The sequence below is a fragment of the Excalfactoria chinensis genome, chromosome 17 (assembly GCF_039878825.1).
Source record: "Excalfactoria chinensis isolate bCotChi1 chromosome 17, bCotChi1.hap2, whole genome shotgun sequence".
NCBI lineage: Eukaryota > Metazoa > Chordata > Aves > Galliformes > Phasianidae > Excalfactoria > Excalfactoria chinensis.
The window spans coordinates 1,646,304-1,668,474 of record NC_092841.1 but is presented as its reverse complement, the minus strand read 5'-3'; the positions used below and the strand labels follow the sequence as shown (position 1 = coordinate 1,668,474).

The following is a 22,171-nucleotide window of genomic DNA, read 5'->3' as shown; positions in this document are numbered from 1 at the left end:
CCACATGGACCACCACAACCCTGGACTTGGAAGGGACCCCTAAAGACCACCTGGTCCCACCCCGTGCACTCAGCAGGGACACCCAGAGCTCCATCACTGCTCAGAGCCCCATCCCCTCTCCTAGCTCCATGGCTGCCTGTTTTTCTCTTGGTGGTACCGTAGGGCTCTCTCCTTTCCCAGGTTTTCTGGCCAGAATAAAACACTTTTGACGTTTTAATATCTCTGTTAAGACCAGCAGGAAGTGGTCAGGGTATTCCAGCTGATAGGACAGCAAACAGGCGGGCAGAAAGGCAGCAGAACAGCTTCATATCTTCAGCCTCTTGATAAGAGCTATTACAAATATTCCCAAGGCACTTCTCCACTGCTCAAGTTCTTTTTCTGAATTATATGCCTTACTGCAAGGAAATAACAGTCTTTTGGGGGTTGTTTCTATTTTTCTTTAATTTCCACGTTAAAAAACCCAGGATTTTTTCCAGTTTAACTCACCTCCCCCCTCACATGGCCGGAGCCCCTTGCTAATCTTACCAGTTTCTTCCTGCTAACAATGATTAACAGCAAGTGACAGAAACAGCCTTTCCTGTGTGATTTGGGGGAGGAAGTACTTCGAAATTGCTCACATTGTCAAAACCAGACTAATTGAACCCAAATGGAAGTGAGACGTAACTGCGGTGAGGAAAGTCGTACAGGAATCAGATAAAAGATGAGCTCTGCTTTCAAGGCCAGGTTTGCAACCCCCACGTGCGCCCTGAAGGATCTGTGATGGTGTTGGTGTGTGACTGCCTGCAGCAGATTTGTGCAACCCCCACGTTCATGGGGTCCCCTCCACATCCAAGCCACAAACCTTTGGGGGAAATAGCTGTTCTGCTTTTATAGAGTCATAGGATGGTTTAGGCTAGAAGAGACCTTAAAGTATTCTGCAAGGCCTGGTGCACTGGCGAGTGCAGAGCAGACATGAATGCCAGTGGGGCTTTATACATGATTTAGTCTATGAACTCCTGGAAGTGGAGGGTTTTTCCTAGTCAGGGAGTTTAGGATCAGGAAAAGCCAACAAACTCCTTTGTTTGACCTCCTGCGCACTTTGGTTTTGGTCCTTTGGGATGGGGCATCTGCCCCTCCTCTGTCCAGCACTGAGTGGCTTTGGCCACCAAATCCCATGTCCTGAGGCATCTGCCAGGGCTTCAGCTCTGCCCCACGATATGGGGACAGGCCATGCACTGAAGCATCCTCCGTGGGCTCCTCATCAGCAAGGCACTGCATGCTCTCAGCGGGGCCAGCCCAGCAAGAAGTATGAGGAGCATCCTGCTGGGATGGGAGCAGCCCCATGAGGTGGGCGTCTGTTGCCTTGCAACACCTCCACTGGTACAACCGAGAGGACAAAAGGTGAATTCCTCCCACAGCACATTTGTACTGAGCTGGAGACCTGCTGGCTCCATCCTGCTGGAGTGGCTCCCTCCTAAGCAGATTCCTCTTGCTTTGCCCCAGGCTCTCCCACCCATGTTGTGGTTGGAGTAGCCCTCACCCAGGCTCCTGGGGACATCTACCAGTATATGTACAAGAGTGCAAAGACACAAGGACCTCACCTGCTTGGTGTGTCCAGTCCAGGTCCCACTTTCCAGAGTGGGTTCCTACTCTGCTCATGTCACTACAGAGAGCAGAGCTGTGGGGAGTGGGATGGGATGGGATGGAATGGGATGGGATGGGATGGGATGGGATGGGATGAGATGGGGCAAAATGGGATGGAGTGGGATTGGATGGGATGGGTGGCATAAGATGGGATGGGGTGGGGTGGGATGGGGTAAGATGGCACAGGAGGAAACCTGTAAGATCAGTAAGGGGCTCTGGCCATGTGGGAGAGGAGAGGAGAGGAGAGGAGAGGAGAGGAGAGGAGAGGAGAGGAGAGGAGAGGAGAGGAGAGGAGAGGAGAGGAGAGGAGAGGAGAGGAGAGGAGAGGAGAGGAGAGGAGAGGAGAGGAGAGGAGAGGAGAGGAGAGGAGAGGAGAGGAGAGGAGAGGAGAGGAGAGGACCCAAGTTCTTTTATGCACTCTGCATGGCTCTGGTTGGGTTATTTATAAGGTCTGAGGTCAGGATCTCTGGATCAAAATGCATTCATTTCTGCTGCATGTGCTAAGAGCTCTACAGCTCCAGAGCCCTGAGATAAGCTTCCAAATACAGCCCGGTCCCTGCAGTCACCAAGCCACCCTGCCAGCCCTGCTTGCATCCCACTGCTCCCCAGTTTATACAGGAGAGGCAGGTGTGGGATGAGGTGAAGCAGAGCACAAACAAGCCCTGATGCTGACTGGTGCTAATCAGAAGCTGATGTTGCACAGCCTGGACAGCAAACATTGCTGGGGATCTGTGGGAAAAATGGGAGCTGCACCACAACTCATGCTCCAGCTGCTGCCTTATCTGCTGGAAACATTATCTCGTGCAAACTGGAGCTGGAGCTATTTTATTTTCAGCTGAGTAAAAATGTGTCAGTTTTATATTTATATATATGAGGCTGCAATCTCATGGGAAGTCAATTTGCTCAACGGCAGAAATTCTGTCATCGTGGACATCAGTCAGTCTGGGAACGGGGATCTCCAGACCAAGGCTTGAAACTGGGGGAACAGCTTACAAGAAAAACCATGGGAGAACGCAGGGCAGTGAGCAGATGATGAGCTCCTTCCCAAATGTAAGTGCACTCAGGGGACACTTTGTCCCCATGACACTTTGTTTGCCCACAGCAAAGTGGGAACCTCCCCAGGGATGCCCTTGGTTGCACATCGCTGGGCACCCCCCCGCAGAACAGGGTACAATGCTCAAACAGAGCCTTTTCACCCCAAGAGGGTGCTGAGGGCAACATGGTCCCCTACATCCCACCTCCCTGTGCAGATGTTCACTGGGCGCAGAGCATCCCATGTTCAACTCAACCCACTGATGGCCACAGAACAGGGCACAGCCTCTGCAATAGGGCAACCTGGTCAGACAGAAGGATGGACAGTGTGATGGCTACCAAGCCATATGGAGACATTAGCTGCACAGACAGCATAGGCAGTGAAACACCTATGGGAATGAGCAGAGCATTACAAGGGTTTTCTCCATGATTTTGTCCTTGAGACATCAAATAGCACAGGTGGGAAGGGAAGGGAAGGGAAGGGAAGGGAAGGGAAGGGAAGGGAAGGGAAGGGAAGGGAAGGGAAGGGAAGGGAAGGGAAGGGAAGGGAAGGGAAGGGAAGGGAAGGGAAGGGAAGGGAAGGGAAGGGAAGGGAAGACCAGCTTTGTGATAATAATGGGAAAGCCATCTTCTCCCCAGACCCACACCCCCATGCCATAGCTTTCCCCAGCCCAGACCCCATTTTTTTCCAACAAGCCACCTCCAAGCACAAGACCTTCTTTGCCCAGCAGCCATGCAACTTCAATTGCTCTCTCCATCCACCTCTTCCCATTTCACCCATCCCTAAATCCAAAATACTCTCCCAGGGGGACAACTCATCCCACCCTTCCTCAGGGCTCCCAGTCTCAGCCCAGTCAGGTCTGAGAGATGCTGGGATCAGCTGGTGAATAGGAATGGGATCCCTTCCCTTTGGATGCCTTTGCTGCCTTCCACCACTTTAATGCTTTGCAAATAAATGGCATTTCTTGCTTCCAACCCACAGCCTTCCTTTAAGCCTGCAAACATTACTGGAAGTTTTTCTCCTTCCCTCCCTGCTCTGACCCACAAAATGAGAATGTATTTACAGCCCTCCCCACCGTTGTGCAGAGCACACGGGCTGGGCTCGGGCACTAACATCTTGCCAGTTCGTAACGCAACCAAATCCCTGAGGTTTAATGAATAAATACGGGCTGTTTTCTCAGGGAGACACTCCCACCATTGAAAGTACCCAAAGTGAGTTGGCGGCAGCCTGATTTTACAGCCAAAAACACCAAGGCCACGCCAAGCGCTGCTTCTTCCTTCGCGTTGGCTTTTTGTTTGTCTGTTTTATTTGACGAGGGTAAACCATGCTGGGGGGTTGGCACAGAGGGAGATGCTCCTGCAAATAAAGAGGCTCGGATGGGTCCAGAAGTTCCAGTTTCACACGGTAAAGGGAGAGATGCAGCAATGAGATCCTGAGCAGCTCCAAGGCTGACGTAAGAGCAGCCCCAGAGCTGGCTTGCTCACCACATACCTAATTTTCCCATATAAGGCCAAGGAGAGCAATAAGTCTCCTGGCAAGCAGATCAATAAAAACAGATGGTGGGCTTACAATTAGAGATTAAGCACATACCAATCCAGAACAAACAGGCCATAAATCATACGTGAAGGAGAGTATTTATAGTTTAGATCACATTCCTTAATTAATTCAAAATGGCCCAGAAAAAAAAAAAAAAAGAAAAATAATAGAAAACTGCTCTTTTCTGCTTTGTTCTCTCCTTGGTTTTGCAAAGCTGCATTCTTGTCTTGGTGGGGGGGAGCGGGGCCAGGGCAGCAGTGGGAGGAACGCTGTCTGGTGGGGCTTTTCCCATCTGTGGGGGCTGCCGTGGGTCACTGTGATGTGATCAATAGCTTTGCAGATTGGGCTGGCATCGAGATGTGTGCTTTCGTGCCACAGCTCTGCATTTCTTTGGTTCTGTGGGGGGGGGTTGTGGATCAAGAGGTGCGATCCCAACCATGGCGTAGTTGTGATAGTCATCACCCAATGCTGACAAGCGTGCTTAATCAGCATGCAGAGAAGCCTGTTAGCTGCCCACTAACAGAACCAACCCGTTGACAGGCAGAGCTGGTGTCATAAATCAGGACTTCAGATCAGGAGGCTGAGACAGGGCCCTGCACGCTGCCTGTGGGCAGCAGCAATGCGTGCATTCCCAGACCTGTGGGACACAGAGGGCTGGGGGACAGGTGTCATCATGGGCCACTGGAGCTGACACTTCTTGGTCATGCAGCTGGCAGTGCGGGTGGGCTCCATCATGGAGCATCACTGCAGCAGCTTCATGGGCAGCCATGAAGACAAGGACCAGGATCTTCAGCAGTGGTTGATTAATTTACCAGCAATCAGAGAATCACAGAATATTCCAAGTTGGGAGGGACCCACGTGGATCATGTTTTAACGTAGTGTCACAGACTGAAACTGACCCAGGTCTGCAAAGACCCAACAGAAACCCTCAGCCCAGAGCATCCAGCAGGGGTGGTTGGAGGGATGGAGCCAACGCAACTTCTGATATGCAGAGGATGCTCTCAGTAGTGGCTTAGAGGCAGCTTGTACTGAGGCAAATCCACACTGCAGTGGAGAAACCAGGTGTCCAGAGCTGTTGTTTTTCCCTTTAACTCCTGCCATTACACTCATCCCACAGGCACACAATGTCCATGAGACCTCAGTACATCCACAGCCCCAGCAATGAGATCCATTCTTTCCCGGGGAGCAGCAGCTCCTATCTGGCTGCTTTCATCTGTTATTAGATCACTCCAGGAATCCTCCTTCAGCAGTTAGGCAGCCTCCTCTTCCCTCCTGGAAAACAAACAAACAGAAAAAAAGAGAGCTGTTTTGTCAGTAAATGTGATAAAAATCTCCCCTTCATCTAGATTCAAGGAGAAGCTCATCAAAATATTTGCACAATCCTCACGATACTGCACTCGTCAGGGCTTTTGTGGTGTCCTGGTTGTAGCAGGTTGAACATCATCCCAGCCCAGAGGAGAAGATGGGATGGGTGCTGCAGGTCCTGGAGCCCAAAGGCATCTCCCCAGACTGTCAAGCAGCTCCAACCCCTGCCCATCCACACGTGCAGGGCTGGGGACTGTGTTCACTGGCCTGTCTTGCTGGGCTAAAGCAATGAAAAGAAAGGAATTTTGATGTCTGCCATCCTGCAGTGTCTCAGGTGAACCCCAGCCATGGACTCCCCAGTTTCATGCTGCCCATCCAGATGTGGGACAGCTCTTGCACATCCCTCACTCTGCTGAGCCCATCTTGCTCAGGGCATGTGGGTACCAGCAGCCAGCACTGCCTGGGTGGGTGTTGCAAGGATGAATTGCAGCATCCCTTGGGTTGGTGCCTGGGTGTTTCTTCCACCTCTGTTCACATGGTGAGATTCAGAGCGATGAAAAGAGGCACGTCTTGCCCAGTGCCAGTGGAAGTTGAGGTTCCCCCTGTCCCAGTTTGTGAACATGCTCATGTAGCAGATCCACAGCTGTAGCAAAGTCCAGATGACTGCACAGTGCCCAAGGGGCATCCCTGTCACAGGGACCTGCTTGTCACCTCTGGGCCACCTACAGCCCGACCTGTATTCCAGCAGATGTGCATCCATCCATAAACCCAACCATCCATCCACTCTGCTTCATCCCCTCATGCCCAGCTCTCCTCCCACCCATCGTCCCTCATCCCACCATGCCCAGCAGCTCTCTGTCCCCCGCTAGATACAAGCAGAGATACTTCCACTGAGCAGTCAAACCTTGGCTCACCTCTGTTGTGCAGCTCACAGCCCTCCATGCCCCCAAAGCATCAGGATCTGGTACCGTCCACTAGCAGATGGATGCTGCCATTGCTGGGACTGCCGTGTGATTCCTCTGCACAAAGCGCTGCCTGGTTCCTCACTCGGCACTTTATGAGGCATTACGTTTCCATTTCCACCTTTCACTGCTATCTGTTTACATGTGCCCCTGGCAGGGCAAGTGAGCCACATCCACCAGAATGCTTCCCCATTTGCATCCTCAGCAGCTGCGGTGGATCTGGATGAGGCTGGATGAGGCACCTGAGAACAAAAAGCCCATGACAAAGTCATCTTTTTGGTTTGTTTTTTTCTAGGTAGCACAAATAAATCCATGCTACTTTGCTCCTGGAGATAATGGCTCTTTCCCTTCATGCGCTCTATTTCTGGCACAAGCAACAAGCCCTCACATCCTCCCCTATCTATGGAGCCCAGTTTAAAACGTTTCAGCCCTTTATCTTCTCTTTTCTAGCCTGGAAGTGATACCATACATCCTTTACATTTATTTTTGCCTTATGAATCACAAACCTTTAAACAACACCCTGCTGGGTACAAAGAGCCCCTGCTCAACACCAGGGCCATGCGGCCATGGCTCCCTGCTGTCCACATCCAGCAGTAGCTCTGGCACACGGTCTGTGTCCTGCTGGAGCCCAGACAAGGCTTTTTGATCCCACAGAGAAGGATTCGTTTACTTTGCTCCCACACGTCTTTATCAGATGCTTTTGAGGTGCACTGGAAGCCTTCAGCCATCTCCTGTTGACAGCCCATTCGCAGATGGAAAGGGTTATTTTGCCCTACTCTCTGTTCTTCCCCATGTCTTTCTTTCCTTACAATCCCTGTTTCTATACACTCTCCAAGCCCCCCCCAATTAATTTATCCAGGTCCCTTTAATCTGTGTACGATCAGGAGAAAATAAAGGCGTTCATGCTCTGACTTGCAAAAGACCTTTGGAGGTGTGAACAAGTTCAGGGAGAAATATTGTAGCTATTTGTGCCAGACAGACCCTCTGGATGTGATCACGAGGCATCCAGCTTGTACACCTGGCACGGCAGACAGCAGATGCTATAAAAGCCATTGGAAAGCCCGGCCGAACCTGAGATAGCTGATGGAGGTGAGCAGCAAGGGATCAGGGGTCTATGTGTGGACCCTTGGTCTCTGCTCTGCCCTTGTGAGGCCCCATCTGTTGTACTGTGACCAGGTGTGGGACTGCCCATACAAGAAAGACATGGAGCTGTTGGAGAGGGTCCAGAGGAGGCACAAAGATCATCAGAGGGCTGCAGCACCAACCCTACAAAGACAGGCTGAGGGAGCTGGGCTTGCTCAGCCCAGAGAAGTCTGCGGGGTGACCTCATTACAGCCTGTCAGTACCTAAAGACAGGGCAGGAGGGGAGTCAACTCTTCACAAGGGTAGATGGTGACAGGACAAGGGGAAAAGGTATTAAGTGGAAGGAGGGAAGATTTAGGTTGAATATCAGCCTTTCAATTCACTGCAGTGCTGTTTGTTCTCCGTGCTGCTGACTGCATCCCCAAGGAGGACAGCCCAAGCTGGAGGAGCTGCTCACTGAGCTGACAGAGCCCTAAAAAGCAGTGGGGTGTCACTTTGACCCTAGATGTGTGTATGGGCTTTGTTTGTGGTGCTGCAGATGCAGAGATGGCACAGCATTCCATCTGGGCCCCCATTCCTGCAGACCTGGGGTTGTGGCCATGGCACAACCATTGCTTTATCTAAAGGCAAAGTACTTTCATATATAATAGCATCTGTTCTTTACACAAACAGTTCCATTTGAGCAGCTGTACCTGAAGGAGTAACTCCATGTAGTACAAACAACGCTATAAAGAAATAATGTTAAGACATTAATATTGAAATGCATTGCACAGCTGTTGGTTCGCAGGTGGGTGTTGATTGGAAGGTCCTCGTGTGGATGCCAGCAGTAAAGCAAGGAGCCCAGCAAAGCCTGCAGGTCACTTGTAAGCTGTGTCAAGGCCAAGTGTCCTTTCTGAGTGAAACACTTCAGGTCTGTAGGACAAGAGAGCAATTGGCAGAGGGGAGGCTGTCTGTAAAGCTCTGTCCCCATGTATTGCTTCCCCATAGAAGTTGCTGTGGGAGACGTGATGTTTTCAGTCTCTGCACCACAACTGAGAGCAAGAGCCAGTGTTGTGTCTGCTGAGAGCAACACACTTGGATGTTGTAGCATGGCAGGAGAGGCCCATCTGAAAGGTCAGATTCAGATGCCTCTCTAAAGCAGCCAGGGGGCTGCTCCTGCTTGTGCAGCTTCTGCTGGTAGGGTTTGGCAGTCTAGGAGCTGCTGTGCAAAATGGGCTTGGAGAGCTCCATGACCTTCCTTGGAACCATGACTATACCACGGGTATTTTCAGTGTCAGAGGGGTCACGCACTGCCAGGAACGACTCTTTCTCCTCCCCTGCACTTCCAGATGTTTTGTTTTACATCTCCCTGATGCTTTCTCTCACTCAGCACATTAATGCAGATGAGGGTCATGTTGGAAGCTCTCCTCTTTGCCTGTGCTCAGCCCGTCTGTCTGGCAGCTTTCTGTTGTTTCCTGCTGCTCATCAGCCAGACTTGGGCAGGAGCCATCTTTTCCCCTTGGAGTTTCAGGGATGTGACCCTGGTTGCTTTCCTTACTAGCCAAGTCACTTCTACCATTGCCGTTCTGTTTTGAGATGGCATCTTCCTGAGCAACAGTCCTCAGCTTCTTTTCACTGCTTTCCCAGCCTGCCTGGCTGAATCTGCAGTGCAGGAGGTGAAATGTAGCTGGGAGCTACTAAAATCATAAGTTGGTGTCTTGATGGTGGTCTTTGACCTTTGACCTACACCTGCTTGGCTCCAAGGCTCATCTGTGTGATGCATAAGCACAACTCACTGATGTCGTCCTGCAGCGTGCTCAAGGTCGGAGCGGTGCTGTTGGTGCCACAAGCAGTCTCGTTCAGTTGCAAGGCTGGCAAAGGATGGGGGACGGCTCTCTCTGCACTTTGTTGGGCTGGTCTTTTGCTCTCAAGGCAAACATGGCCAACAGACAGCTTTCTGAAAGCCTCTGTTCTGAGACACCAGTTGTACCTTGTGCTTTGTAGGCTGTCTGCCACTCTCAGCAGCAGCAAAGCCAGCTTTTGCTCAGCTCTCTTCCCTTGCAGGGGCTGGTAAGAGCAGGAGCACTGCGAAGAGGTGTGCATTGCTCTTGGTGGGCTTGTTGCCACGGCTGAAACCCTGGTTTGACTTCATAACCTTGTCGCCAGTGGCAACCTGGTGCATCTTTCCACCTGTCTCTGACTGCTCCTGGCTTTTCTAGCTGGACTAAGAGGCTACTGTAACTATAGGTTGGTATCTCCTAGCCCACCTCTGTTAGACAGGAGGCTGATGATTTCCTTGGTAAAATCCCTTCACATTTAATTATAGTTATCCCCCGGTCATCCAAACTTTGGTAGCTGCAATGTGAAGTCCCAGCTTCCAGTCCATCATTTCATTACATCTGTCTTTCTATGCTTCCGTGCCATATTTTCACTGATAGGAAGAGAAGAAGGACAGCTGTGTTTTAGAACCCACAGCTGGTGGATAGGCCTCAAGGAGCTTGTGGGGGATGGATACTTCCATCACTGTGCTCTACCATGGATGTTGTCCTGCATGTATGTAGAGAGGGAACGTTCCAATGCTCCTTTGTTTTTGGACACACTCTCCCTTTCTTAAAACAGCAACAACAACAACAAAGTGGAGTCTCAGCTACAAACTCAATCAGAGGCCTCAGACAACATTAAGAATAACCACCATCTTATCCATTCTGCTCTGAATTCCCAATGATCTACAAGTCCTTTGAGGCTTCTTAATCCTGACCTGAGATCGCTCTGGGTGTCTGTCCAGCAAAAGAACAGTCAGTTTACATTTCCTTCCATGAAATACCAAGTTCAGAACGTGCTGTGAATACCACTGACTCAGCATTGCATCCCTTCTGAGTCACCCTTGGGTGAGCCCTAGAGGCTGAGTGAGAGCAGCCTTAAACAGGTACCCCACTGACCCATTCTCCTCTCTCCTATTTGATTCTCTTCTCTGCAGGAAGCAATTGGCTCAAGATGATAAACTCCCCACAGAATCAAAGCACACTGCGTTGACATTTTTCTATGCTTACTGTATATGCAGAGAGTAAATATTGTTATTTTGGGGGGGAGCAGCTTAAAGGTGAGTGAGTTTTACTGATCACTCCCTGACTCTCTGGTTGACGAATCAACTGATGAATGGGGAGCAAAGAATCCCTGTTGGTGCTGTGCTGCTGTCTGTGCACCATTTTTAGTAGCACCGTGTTTGGTGGTTGATCATAATACAGGGCTGGGTTTTTTATGCCGTTTCATGTCTTCTCCATCCTCACACAGCCACACAACATGTATTTCCTACTGTCTTTGCTTGGGCAGGAAGACGTGTGCCTTTAATAGCTGAGATTTTTGATGGTACCCCCATCCATCCCTGGAGGCCAGTTTGGATGGGGCCCTGGGCAGCCTGGTCCAGTAGTGGATATGGAGGTTGGTGGCCCTGCACGTGGCAGGGGGGTTGGAGTTGATGATCCTTAAGGTCCCTTCCAACCCAGGCCATTCTGTGAGACTGTGATGCTATGAATTGTTCTGCACAGCTGGGAGGATGAAACCAAACCTATCGCTCAGCCCTGGCTCAGAGCTGGGCAGCGGAGCAAGCACGTGTTGCTGGTTAGCAGGCAGAGATCCACCTCCTGCAGGGACTTCTGAGGCCAGAGGCAGAACTTGCTTGGCAGAATGCTGAACATACCTGAAACAGGAGGTAGTGGAGGGCTGGGAAGGGGCAGGATAGGAAGGGAGAGGTATTTATGGGCAGTGGTGGGGTAGGATGGCCAGGAAGTTGCAGAGCACAGGGAGATGGAGGGGAGAAAGACAAAAGCAGAGGGAGAAGAAGCGATGAGATTTGACCCTCTGATACTTGGCCATCCCCTGATGAATGCTGCCTGGTGCCCTTCAAAGGAAGAAGTGCACCCAGGGATGCTTCTTCCCTGTGAGAATGGGGCTGCTCACCATTCATCCTGTGCTGCCTCTGTTTGAGGGAGAGTTCTGGCTCCTGGAAGACACGAGTCTGCTCCTTCCCGAAGTATCACAGCCTAACAAGCTTGGACAAAGTGCTCCAGATTTCCCCCTGGGGACATTTAGCAAAAGCTGTGATTTATCACGTTCTGCATGCAGCACTTCCCCAGGCTGAGTGTCAGCCCCAAAACCATGCTGAAAATGTTCCTCCTGCCTGGTTCCTGACCTGGGTGTGACTGGGTGAGCAGGGGGGCACAGCGAGGATTGTATCCCTTCATTCAGGAGCCCTAAAGCCCTTTGTGAACATTCGTCATCCCCCCGAGGCACTGGAACACTGCTGCCACTTTGGAGAAGGAGAAAGTGAGTCAAGGATGATAAAGTGACTTCTGCGTGCTCACGTTGGAGTGGACCCAGGACCGCCTCTATGAATTTGGGGTCCCCACTTCTGAAGCAGGAGATGAGTTCTGAGGATTTTGCCACAATTCCCAAAGTACTTCCAGTAACAGAACCTCCATCAAAGGCACAGAGCAGTAATCCAGCTGTGTCTGCAAACCAGAGAGCTGTCAGATCCTGTAGTTGTTCCAGAGCTTCCACGATGCAACTGCAATGCTCAGTGAAATGTGCTAATTACTAACCTGGAACTGGTTATGTTTAGGAGCATGAATTTGTGCTGCATTGTCCTTTCAAGTTGACTGTAAAAGCCTCAATTAATCCTTTATTTCCAGAGTCACAGAACAGTCATAGGATCATTAAGGTTGGAAAAGACCACTCAGATAATCAGCTGCAACCGCTGACCATCACCACCATGCCCACTAAGCCATGTCTGTAAATAGAATCACAGAATCATTAGAGTTGGAAAAGTTCTCTAAGATCATCCAGTCCAGCCATCAACCCATTGCCACCATGCAATGAAGTAGAGGAGAGCAGAAGTTGGGACTCTGGGCTCAGTTCCTGGCTCTGTAGCTTTGTCATGTCACAGACCTGAGGCACAGCTTGGCAGAATGCAGGCCTGCTGGTGGAGGTATGAAACTGGGATTTAGGAGATCTGAAGGCAGTTCCGAGCTTTACTGCAGATTCTCTCCAAGTTGCCATCCCAGTCCCAGGATTGGCAGTGGTAGCAGTGCAGCATTTCCAGGACTGGAATGGTATCTCATGTCATCCTTTGCATCCCTGGTGCAGAACTTGGGCCCTGCCAAGGAGCTCACTGATGAGTCCCCAGCACAGATCTCATTTGGTTGAACATCCCATGTCGCAGCCATGGAAGCTGCTGGAGCTCTCTCAGGGCTACCACAAGCAGGAGGCAATGTGGATTTGTGGGTGCCTGGACAGCATGTTCCCAGTGACACGCAGTGATTGGGGCCGGTGAGAAAGCCTCAGCTATCTCCAGCTGCACTATTGCAGATCTGTGTGTCCTCCCTCAATCCCAGCCCATGTTGGACCTACAGTGTGCAAGCGGATCAGCCAGCAGGCTCATCCCACATGAAAAGCTGCTGCAGGTAAAACTAGAAAATACAGTTGTCTTGCCAGCAACCAGCAAGGCAACAACCAAACCCGCTGAGCGGGATGGAAACCGGTCAGGTAGCACCGCTCAGCCCAGGGAGGTTGGGCTGGGAGCAAGGAAATGGGAAAGTTCAGAAATCACTCATTGACCTCCTTCCAGATGTGTGTTTGCGTGTCCAAAAAGTCAATTTGGAAGGCATTGGAGGAATGCGTGTGACCTCTCACTGCTGGTTCCAGCAGAACTGCCTGTGGCTCCTGGGGACACGGAGTTCCTTTGGAGAGCTGCTGCAAGCTGTGGTTCCTCGGAGGATTGAGGGTGATGGAGGGGTGAGCTCAGCTCACAGGGCTGCAGGATGAGGCTGGGAGGAATCAACAGAAGACAAACCCAATCCACCCACACCATGCCTTTAACTCATGTCCCTCAGTGCCACATCTTCATGCTTCTTGAGCACCCCCAGGAACAGCGATTCCCCCACTCCCTGGGCAGCCTGTGTCACTGCAGCACCGCTCTTTCCAAGAAGAAATTGTTCCTAATATTCAACCTGAACCTCCTCTGGTGCAACTTAAGGCCATTGCCTCTTCTCCTGTCACTAGTTCCCTGGGAATCCTCTGCATTCTAGATGAGGACTGGGGCAAATACTGGAGCATTGGCATCACTTGTAGGGCTTGCTCAAGCTCTTCCCTTTCAGTGGGTGATGGCTCAGCTCCAGTTATTTCTTCCTTCAGCTCCTCTGGGGTGACTTCTGCAATAGGAGCTGTGCCTTTGGAGACATTCAGCCTGGATAGCTCAGAGGCATGAAGGACTCAGAAATACTCCCAGAAATGGAGGGGGCCCAGGAAACGTTGCATGCAGAAAGAAACAAGATGCTGGGAGAGCGCCTAATCTTAGTCCTCCCTGGTCATCTGTAGCTGTTATTCTATTGGATTTTACCTGGGGGTTGAGCGTCAGCTCCTCCAGCAACACGGAACCATCCTCTGTCCTTCCTGAGGTATCCAGAAAGAGAAAATAATGTGATTATGGGAGTTGACAAGGGGAGGGAGAAGTCAAACTCTTAAACTAGGGGCATGGGGTGGGGGATCCCAAGATAAGCTGCTCCCATGCTACGTACCAGCCTGAGTGACTGCCTGGAGATGTGATGGCAGAGGGATGGGGATAAGTCCCAGTGTCAGGGGGCTCCTCCAGGGGGAGTTTGATGGGGCTACGAGGCACAGGAGTGTCCTATGGCACAGCAGGACTTCCAGTGGATCAGACATCAATCAGAAGGTGCAAAGATCTGCCTGAACCTCATCAAGAGCCTCTGAAGGAGCCCAGGCATGGAAGGAGACAGGAGGTGGGCAAACTGGACATTTGGTCTGAACTAAAAGGAGGCTCAGGAGGAAAAAGTCCTTCTGTGCCTTCATTTATATCAGCAAAATTGCATCTTGGACCTTCCTTCTCTCGGATAGAGGTGGTGGCAGGGACCTCAGGCAGGGTGTTGCAGCTCTGTCCAAATGGGGTTCCAAGCAAGATCCAAAATGCATTGGATAGGAGCTCTTTCATCCCCGATTTATTGTGCTGGTGTGTGACTGCAGCTAATGGGAACTTCCCATGCAAGTCACTCCTCTTCCTTTTAATCATTTAGAGGGGCTCCTCAACAAGCTGCCTCGTGACCTGTAATGTATTGCAGCAAAAAACACATATCTGGATACAGTCAGCCCCACGTGGCCATCAGGGTTGGGAATAGGACCCTCTTTTCCCTGAGCCATGGGCAGGACAGCATGGGAGGATGCGAGATGGCACTTACAATGCTGGGCCAGAGAAAGGATGCACACAGACATGGGGTGCAGGAGAGTTTTCTGTTTCTCCTTGAGGGATAATTTCACTTGGAGGTGTTTTGTTTTTTATATAAAAACCTGAAACATTTCCTGTGAAAGGAACCAAAGGAAAAAGAAAATACCAGTTTGGGGGCAAAACTGCTTCCAGTAGGAAAGGTTTCACTCTGCTCTTGCCTGGAGGAAGTTGCAGACATCAGGAAGCATCCTGATGGGGAACAACGGGGCTGCATCCAGCAGCGGTGTGTGTGTGGGAGGGGGGACGTTTCCCATTCAAAGCAATCCTTTCCAAGCTACTGAGATATCAGGTTTAATAGATTTAATAGAAGCAGAGAGCTGAAATTCTTGAGGTAGCTTTGGCAATCCAACGAATGTATATGTTCCACGTACTGGTATTAAGCCAGAGTTACAGGGCAGCTCGGATAGCAGCAGTCTGGAGTGAATAATGTTACAAGTTCATTGCTATTAACCTAAAACCAAATGTTATAAATCCAGGAAATTTGGAGCTGAGGTTTAAGCGTCAGGGAATTCCAGGCATGCCAGGAATGCAGAGATCCGGCACACAGCACCTGTGGTGCACCCAGTGGGGAGGGGGGGTTACAGCTGAGCAGCCCCAGTGAAAGCACCTCCATGCAGAGACATGGGGAGGAATAACAAATGCATTTGTATGGGGCTCTGCGTGGCTCTGGGTGGCTGACCTGCCTGCACACGCTCAGCCCGCTACACGTGCAGGCTGTGGTTAGTCTTCAGCATAAATGAGAAGCAGAGAGCCAGAGGGCTAATGTGAGGGGAAAATGAGCTTTTGTGCCCATGGAAGGGATGTTTGGAATGGGTGGTGGGGCTGGATATGCAGAGATCCAAACTGAACACGTGGCAGATCCATGCCCTTCCCAACAGCTTCCCACCAGGGATGCTGCCTGGTGCCTGGTGGGTGTTCCTGCAGCAGGGGCACATCTGGCCACAGCAGCTCTGGAAGAGCAGCAACCAGCCCACTAAACACCAGTATGAACTGGGGGCAGCCTGCTGGGTCACAGGAAGGCCCAGCTCTGCCCTGTGCTTCTGCTGAGCATCGTTAAAATGCATGGGGACCCCAAAGTGATGCCGGCAGGGCTCAGGCAAGGCTGAGGTGCTGGGGCACAGCAGTGTGTGGTGGGGGGGCTCTGATGGAGGACACTGTCACTTCCCACTGTCAGTGATGATCTGCATGCAGCCCTGCACCGTGCAGCACCCCGACTAATGCCTGCTGACAGCTTGCTGTGTGATGCAGCAGTGTTAACCCCTGCAGTGCTGGCAGCAGGCGGGCAGGGGTTAATTAGATTGGAATGCAGTTTAATCGCAGGTTCCCTGAGCTCCTCACTGCCTGCTCTTACAAAGCGATGGAAAATGACAAATATTTATCCCCACTCTGGCTGCAGCCCTTTATCTTCCCACATCACCATCAGGCTTTTCCAGCCTGGCGTTCAGCAGGGAGCGTGTAAGCAGATACTATATAAGGGTAAAAGCTGGTTTGGGCAGCTGTCAGCTTTTGCATTCACTGCATTCCTGGGAGGAGAGGTTAGGGGAGGAGGAGTGGGGCAGGGGTGCTCTCAGCACCCAGGTGCTGCTCAGACAGTGGGGAGCACGATGCTCTTGGTAGGCATAACAAGGGTTTGTGGGCCCCCAGTCAGGGGGATGGGGATGGACCTGGTGCCAGGTGCTCCTCTGCAGCTTTATAGATGCTTCCTTTGCAAGACTGGGCTGGGGGCTCTGTCCCATAAGGTCACTTTATTCCCTACTGATGTACCAGTGTCCCTGTGTGCAGTGTCAGTGCTTGCTGCTGGGATGTCTCCTTGCCTGCTGCATGGCTGAGATTCGGTGCTTTCTATCAGCCTGGAGCTCTGCAGGCCCTCCTGAGCTGTTCCATCCTCAGGCAGTGTTTGCACCACACAAAGCCACCACTTCACAGTGTATGCTATTTAAACACAGCACTGTGAAAGCACTCTCTACTCATTTCCACGTGGTTTTACCCTGAAAAATCTCTTGACTCAGCCAAGCTGTCCTGGAGGCATCTGTGGAGGCTGAGCAGAGAACGATGCAAAAAAAGGGGTAGGTTATTTTTCCCAGGATCAGATTTAGATTCTGCTCAGTGGTGAGATGCTGGTTCTGGAATAACCATATATGTATCAGCTTATAGCACAGTGCCTGATCTATGGCACCTGAGGGCTCTGCAGCTCTCCCATGACACATGGATACTCCCAGCAGGAGCCGTGCCCAGCTGGCAGAACACAGTAGGGTTCATCTTCCAGCAGGAGAGCCCTTCCTGCAGTGCCTTCAGCAAAGTCAAAGGAGACAAAGGTTATATCTGGGGTAATTAATAGCCTGCATGTTTGTTTTGCAAACAGCCTTTTCAGACGGTCAGACCAATCTCACCTATCTAGAACCGGTGAGAAAAGGCACAAGTCCAATTAAATATAAAATCATCAAACCATTTGCAAATCACCCTTATCTTCTTCCCAAGGCTCTGCAAAGCACCGTCACTGTGGTGCATGGCCTTCATCTGCATGGCTGAGCTGGGAACTGTTTCTAAGGAATGCTTAGACCCTGGTTTCTTTGTGGCCTGACATGGGCTGCACCCACGCCAAGGTGGGAAATGGGAATGCTACTTGTATGGGAGCACGATGGTGTCATGGGGATGGGGGGAAAAGATCACAGGAATGAGGGGGTTGTCGTAGAGATGGGAAGATTATGAGAGGAATGAGGAGATTACTACAGGGCTGGGAGATGGCCATGGGAGTGGGGTGTTGATGGGAATGGGGCAATGATCAGAGGAATGGGTTGACCGTGGGATGGTCAGAGGACCGAGGATATGGCTGTGGGAATGGGGGGAGACAGTGATGCTCACAGAAATGAAGCTGTGTTGAGGAGATGTCCATGAGAACAGGGTGATGCTGATAGGGATGGAGCATGGCCATGCTGAATGCACTCTGCTTCCTGGGAAGCTGTGCTCTTTCAGCCCCCGCTGCCATCCCATGGGAGTTGTTCTACAGGGCTGGCGTTTCAGTCCCTCTGGGAGCCATTTGGTGGTACCCAAGTCCTTCCAGCCCTTCCCTGTGTTTGACTCCCTGCGCTCTATTTTCAGAGCTCACAACCTGGTGATGTGCTGGGGGTTGACTGCTCCCAGGTCTTGCCCCCAGGGAACTCAGAGCAGAGATTGATTTTCCCATCCCCTCTATCCAGCTCAGGGCTTGGCACACGAGCCAAACCCTTCCCAGGTCGATGACCACTGATAGCTGAATATTGGCTTGCTAATTAAACGGGTAGGGTTCAGTCAGTCATTAAATGGGATTGAATTAAATTGAATTAGATCATGGCTGGGGGCTACATCCCAGGGTGAGCCCGGCTGCCAGGGCTGTGCTGGGAGCTCCCTGCACAGCATACCCAACTGGCACACGTGGGCTGAGATTTGCTGCCATAGGTGACCCTGTGATGGAGGATTGCACCCGGCAAGAGCATCCCCAGGAGCATCCCTGAATGCACTGCACTCATCAGTGGGCTTCAGGGGAGGGGTTCTCAGCTGGCCTCAGCCAGCAGCAGGATGCTGGTGTCTGTGAGCTCCAGCTGTCCTGCTCTGAAGCCAAAGATAAAACAGGAGCAGAGGAGGATTATAAAGACCAGCTGTGTTGTACAGACCAGATCTGTGAGTGTGGTATGATAAAACATTGTGATAATGGAAAGAGACCTCCTTTTCCCCTTTTATCTTGCCCCTTGCACACTGGTGAACTGGGTGATGACAGAGATCCTTCATGCCAGAAGGACCCAGAAGCAATGTTTCAGCACAAACAGAAAGGATTACGCAGCAAAAGAGACATAACTCAAAGAAATGGGATCCCACAGAACACGGGAGATGCGGGTGGCTGGGATGTGCTCCTCTGCACTGTTCCGTGCTGTTGGCACTGGGATGTGCCTGAGCTGGGGATACCTGGGACCACCATCCCAGCTGGGTTGTTCCCAAGCACAGCCCCAGCCCTGTGCATGGCAGAGCCAGCACCGAGCCTGGAAGCACTGAGGACAAGCACCTCCCAGCTAGAATTTGGGTCTCCTGGTGGATACCTGGACGCTGGCCCAAGGGCCAGAATTATTTATGTGGAGACCAGAGAAAGGTCAGGGTGCCAGGATGCTCATGTGAGCAGGCAGCAGCATGGCTATAAAAAGCCCCATGATCACTTTCCAACTGGTGATTCAACAACAAATGCAAAAGTAATATTGAAGCTGCCTGCTGTGCCAACTGCTGGCTGTCGGCAGCAATAAAAATGCTGTAAATCAGCTCCAATTAAAGGCTGTATGGAGCTGGGCAGGAGGCTCTGGCTGAAGCTGGGGAACTCCCTGGCACACCGAGATCACCATGGCAAACCCTGCACGCCGTTACTCGCCGCATGCAATGGGTGATGGTTGGCGCTGCAAGACTGTAGTTTGCTTTGGGTTTCATAGAGTTGGGAGAGTTGAAAGAGGTGGTGTCTGAGCACAAGGTGAGATCTGGGAATGCTTTTCTTTCTAGAGCTGGGATGGGCAGTGATGAATTCAGTTCCTGTTGCAGGTCATGTCCTGCCCTGCCACTGATTTTGTCCAGGGCTCCCCCTGCAGCTCAAGGCAGACTGGCCCCAGTGTCCCTGCAGCTCACAGCATCTCACCGTGAGCCCTGTACCTGTGTCCCAGCTTTGCTTCCCTGCTCATGGACACAGCCAAGGCTTTGGTTATTGAGAGCATAGCGAGGCATTGCATATGGGAACTTTTGGATGTAATGCATCTCAGAACAATTGCTGGGTTTGCCCAGCTATGAATGGGGCATTCATTTCAGATCAGAAAGTGTTGTGGCAGTGTGGGAAGGGGCAGGCAGGGCAGGGAGTGGATAACCAGGACCTACTGCTGGGGCAGCCAAGGTAGCTGCTGTACAGATACAAACATATGGGCCCTACTTATGGCAGTGGAGATGGTGCATGAGAGAGCACACTGCCAATGAACCCTACATCTGAAAGAGGGAAATCTTTCATGTCGAGTGAGGAAGGTGTGACAAGCTCATCCTGCTTGCATCCAGGCACATAATATCACAGCTGTGCTGGGCAGAGACTGATTCTGTGTGAGGCAGAGCCCCACTGGGCAACGTGCCCTGTACAGGTGGATACACGGGAAAATGCCACTGTTTTCTTCATGGCGTTTGAAATCAGCAAACCACAGCTAGGCCGGGATAGGTGGTCTTCTGAGGTCCATTCCAGCTTGAAGTACCCTATGATGCCTCAGAAATGGTTCTGCCTTTATCTAATGGATGAATCCTGTGCAACAAGCGAGAAGCACTGCTGTGATATAAGCAGGAGGAGGATCTTGTTGGGGATCTGCCTGCTCCCATCTGGACAGCAATGCCCAGCAGCTCCCAGCACTGCATTGTGGTGCTTGGGGCCAATCTGAGACATGGTGAGCTGTGCAGGAGGAAAGATCTAGCAGACACGTTCCTGCTTCCTGGTGAAAGGGAGGCTCAGGTTTCGGGTTTTTTAACAGGCTTGTGAACAAGCCCTCCTTTTCCTGGAGGGAAGAGAAATGCATGCCAAGCCCTGCGCAGAGGGTGGAAGGCGAGGTGGTGAAAATCCTGTTCTACCTTCCCAACCTCTGCTCCTTGCCAACGGGATGGATGGAAGAAAGGGGAAGGAAGAGAGGAAGCCAGGAGTGGGTGAGCACAGGTCCCTGTTTGGGTCTCGCTCCCAGCATGATTGCAGCAGGTTGATAGGAGCCAGTCTCATCCCACATTCTCCACGTCATCTCTTCTCCTCTGAAGGCACCAGTTGGTGTTCTGCAGAACATCCCATGTCTTGCACAAGCTGTCATACATGGCCTCATGCTTGTTGGAGGCTCGCTGGGACAGAACACCCATCCTTCGCTCTGCCACTTGGGCCTTGCCTCAGTTGCAGAGGTGGCTATTTTTGCTGATGTGACATCAGGTTCACAGCAGCCCGTCCCACAAACTATTGTGCAATCCCCTTTGTGAGTAAGAAGCAGACTTTCCATTCCCTATTTAGTGAAGTTTTTCAACTCTCCAGGCCTCAAATATATGGTGGGTGAGACAATGAAACTCATATTTGGTGCTGACCCACGCCAGGAGAACACCTCCTGTTTCTGAACGTTTCCTATTGACATGTATGATTATAAAAACAGCATTGCCCGACAGGACAACGTGCCTGAAGAAATAAAGTGTAACCTCATCATACTGTGATTTGTTACATCGCGGGAAGCTTTGAATATCAAGCTTTAAGCACGAGGCTTGAATTGCCAAGCTCCTGGCATGTACATGTTTACTACAAAGTCGTTTTACTATAGAATAGCTTTTATTGTATCCCTATAAACATACTTGTCTGGGTTTTAAACCTGTGTAATAAAGCTTTTCTGCCTTTTCCTTCTCTCTGAAGGTGTGGAAGCGCATTAGGCATGATGTGATCTCACCACTGAGATGGCTGAGAACGAAACCTTGTTACAGCGTGGAGACTGAAAAGGGATGGAAAGAAACTGCATCTGCCACAGCAAGCCAGGATTTGTATTGGAAACCACATTCACAAGGATTTCATTGCCATGTCCCTTGTCACCACAGCTCACATCCACACATGCACAGATCCTGCATTTAAATACTTCATTCTGGCTCAGTGTTGTTCGGAACACGAAGTTACCAAGGACAGTTTGACCCAGAAAGGTGCTGAGCTGTCCTGCTTAGCAAGGCTGGGGGTTCCTGAGGGAGCCCGGAGCCAGGCTGTGAGGCCTGGAGGTGTGCCCGAATGCTGCCGCAGCCAGAAAGCAGGGCAAGGAAGGGGACGGCGGTCCCTGCAGGGAGCAGCCATCAGAGGGCACAGGATGAGGGCTGCTGGCTTCCTGGTGGATGCTGGGAGGGATGTGACACCCAACGCTCGGCTGCTGCATGTTGCTTACCGGGTGCATGGCGATGTATTGGTCTGGTATTACATGTGGAGGTTGGCGGCCCTGTCTGCAGCAGGGCGGTTGGAGCTCTTGATCCTTGAGGTCCCTCCCAACACAAGCTGTTCCATCATTCTATTCTATCCCTCGTCTCTCTGTGGAACAGGACGCGTGCGAGCCCTGCCGTTATCCGGAGGGATCCCCGCACCTCCAGCGCTGCTCCCTGCGGGGCCGCCGCCCGCCATGCCCGGTCCGGGCCCTCCTGAGGGGGAGGCGCGTGCCCGCCCCGCGCTGCGGCACCGCGCGCACCGCCCGCTGCAGCGCCGTGAGCGCGCCGCGCCCCCCGCCGGGCGTGCTGCAGCGCGGGGCGAGGCCCGCCGCGACGGGCGTGGCGAGCGTCCAGTAAGAGGAGAGTTTGAAGCCGAGCGGCCAATGAGAGCCGCGGGGC

At 51.7% G+C, this 22,171-nt stretch overlaps 1 long non-coding RNA gene across 1 annotated transcript; it reads right to left on the bottom strand.

Moving 5' to 3' along the window:
* Positions 1-4,276: 4,276 nt before the first annotated feature.
* Positions 4,277-22,004, bottom strand: LOC140260171 (uncharacterized). The gene is made up of 4 exons (XR_011905503.1): positions 21,739-22,004; positions 13,916-13,968; positions 6,412-6,701; positions 4,277-5,464 (listed from the first exon to the last, which is right to left on the bottom strand). It is a non-coding gene; the product is annotated as an uncharacterized lncRNA (long non-coding RNA).
* Between the last annotated feature and the right edge of the window lie 167 nt (positions 22,005-22,171).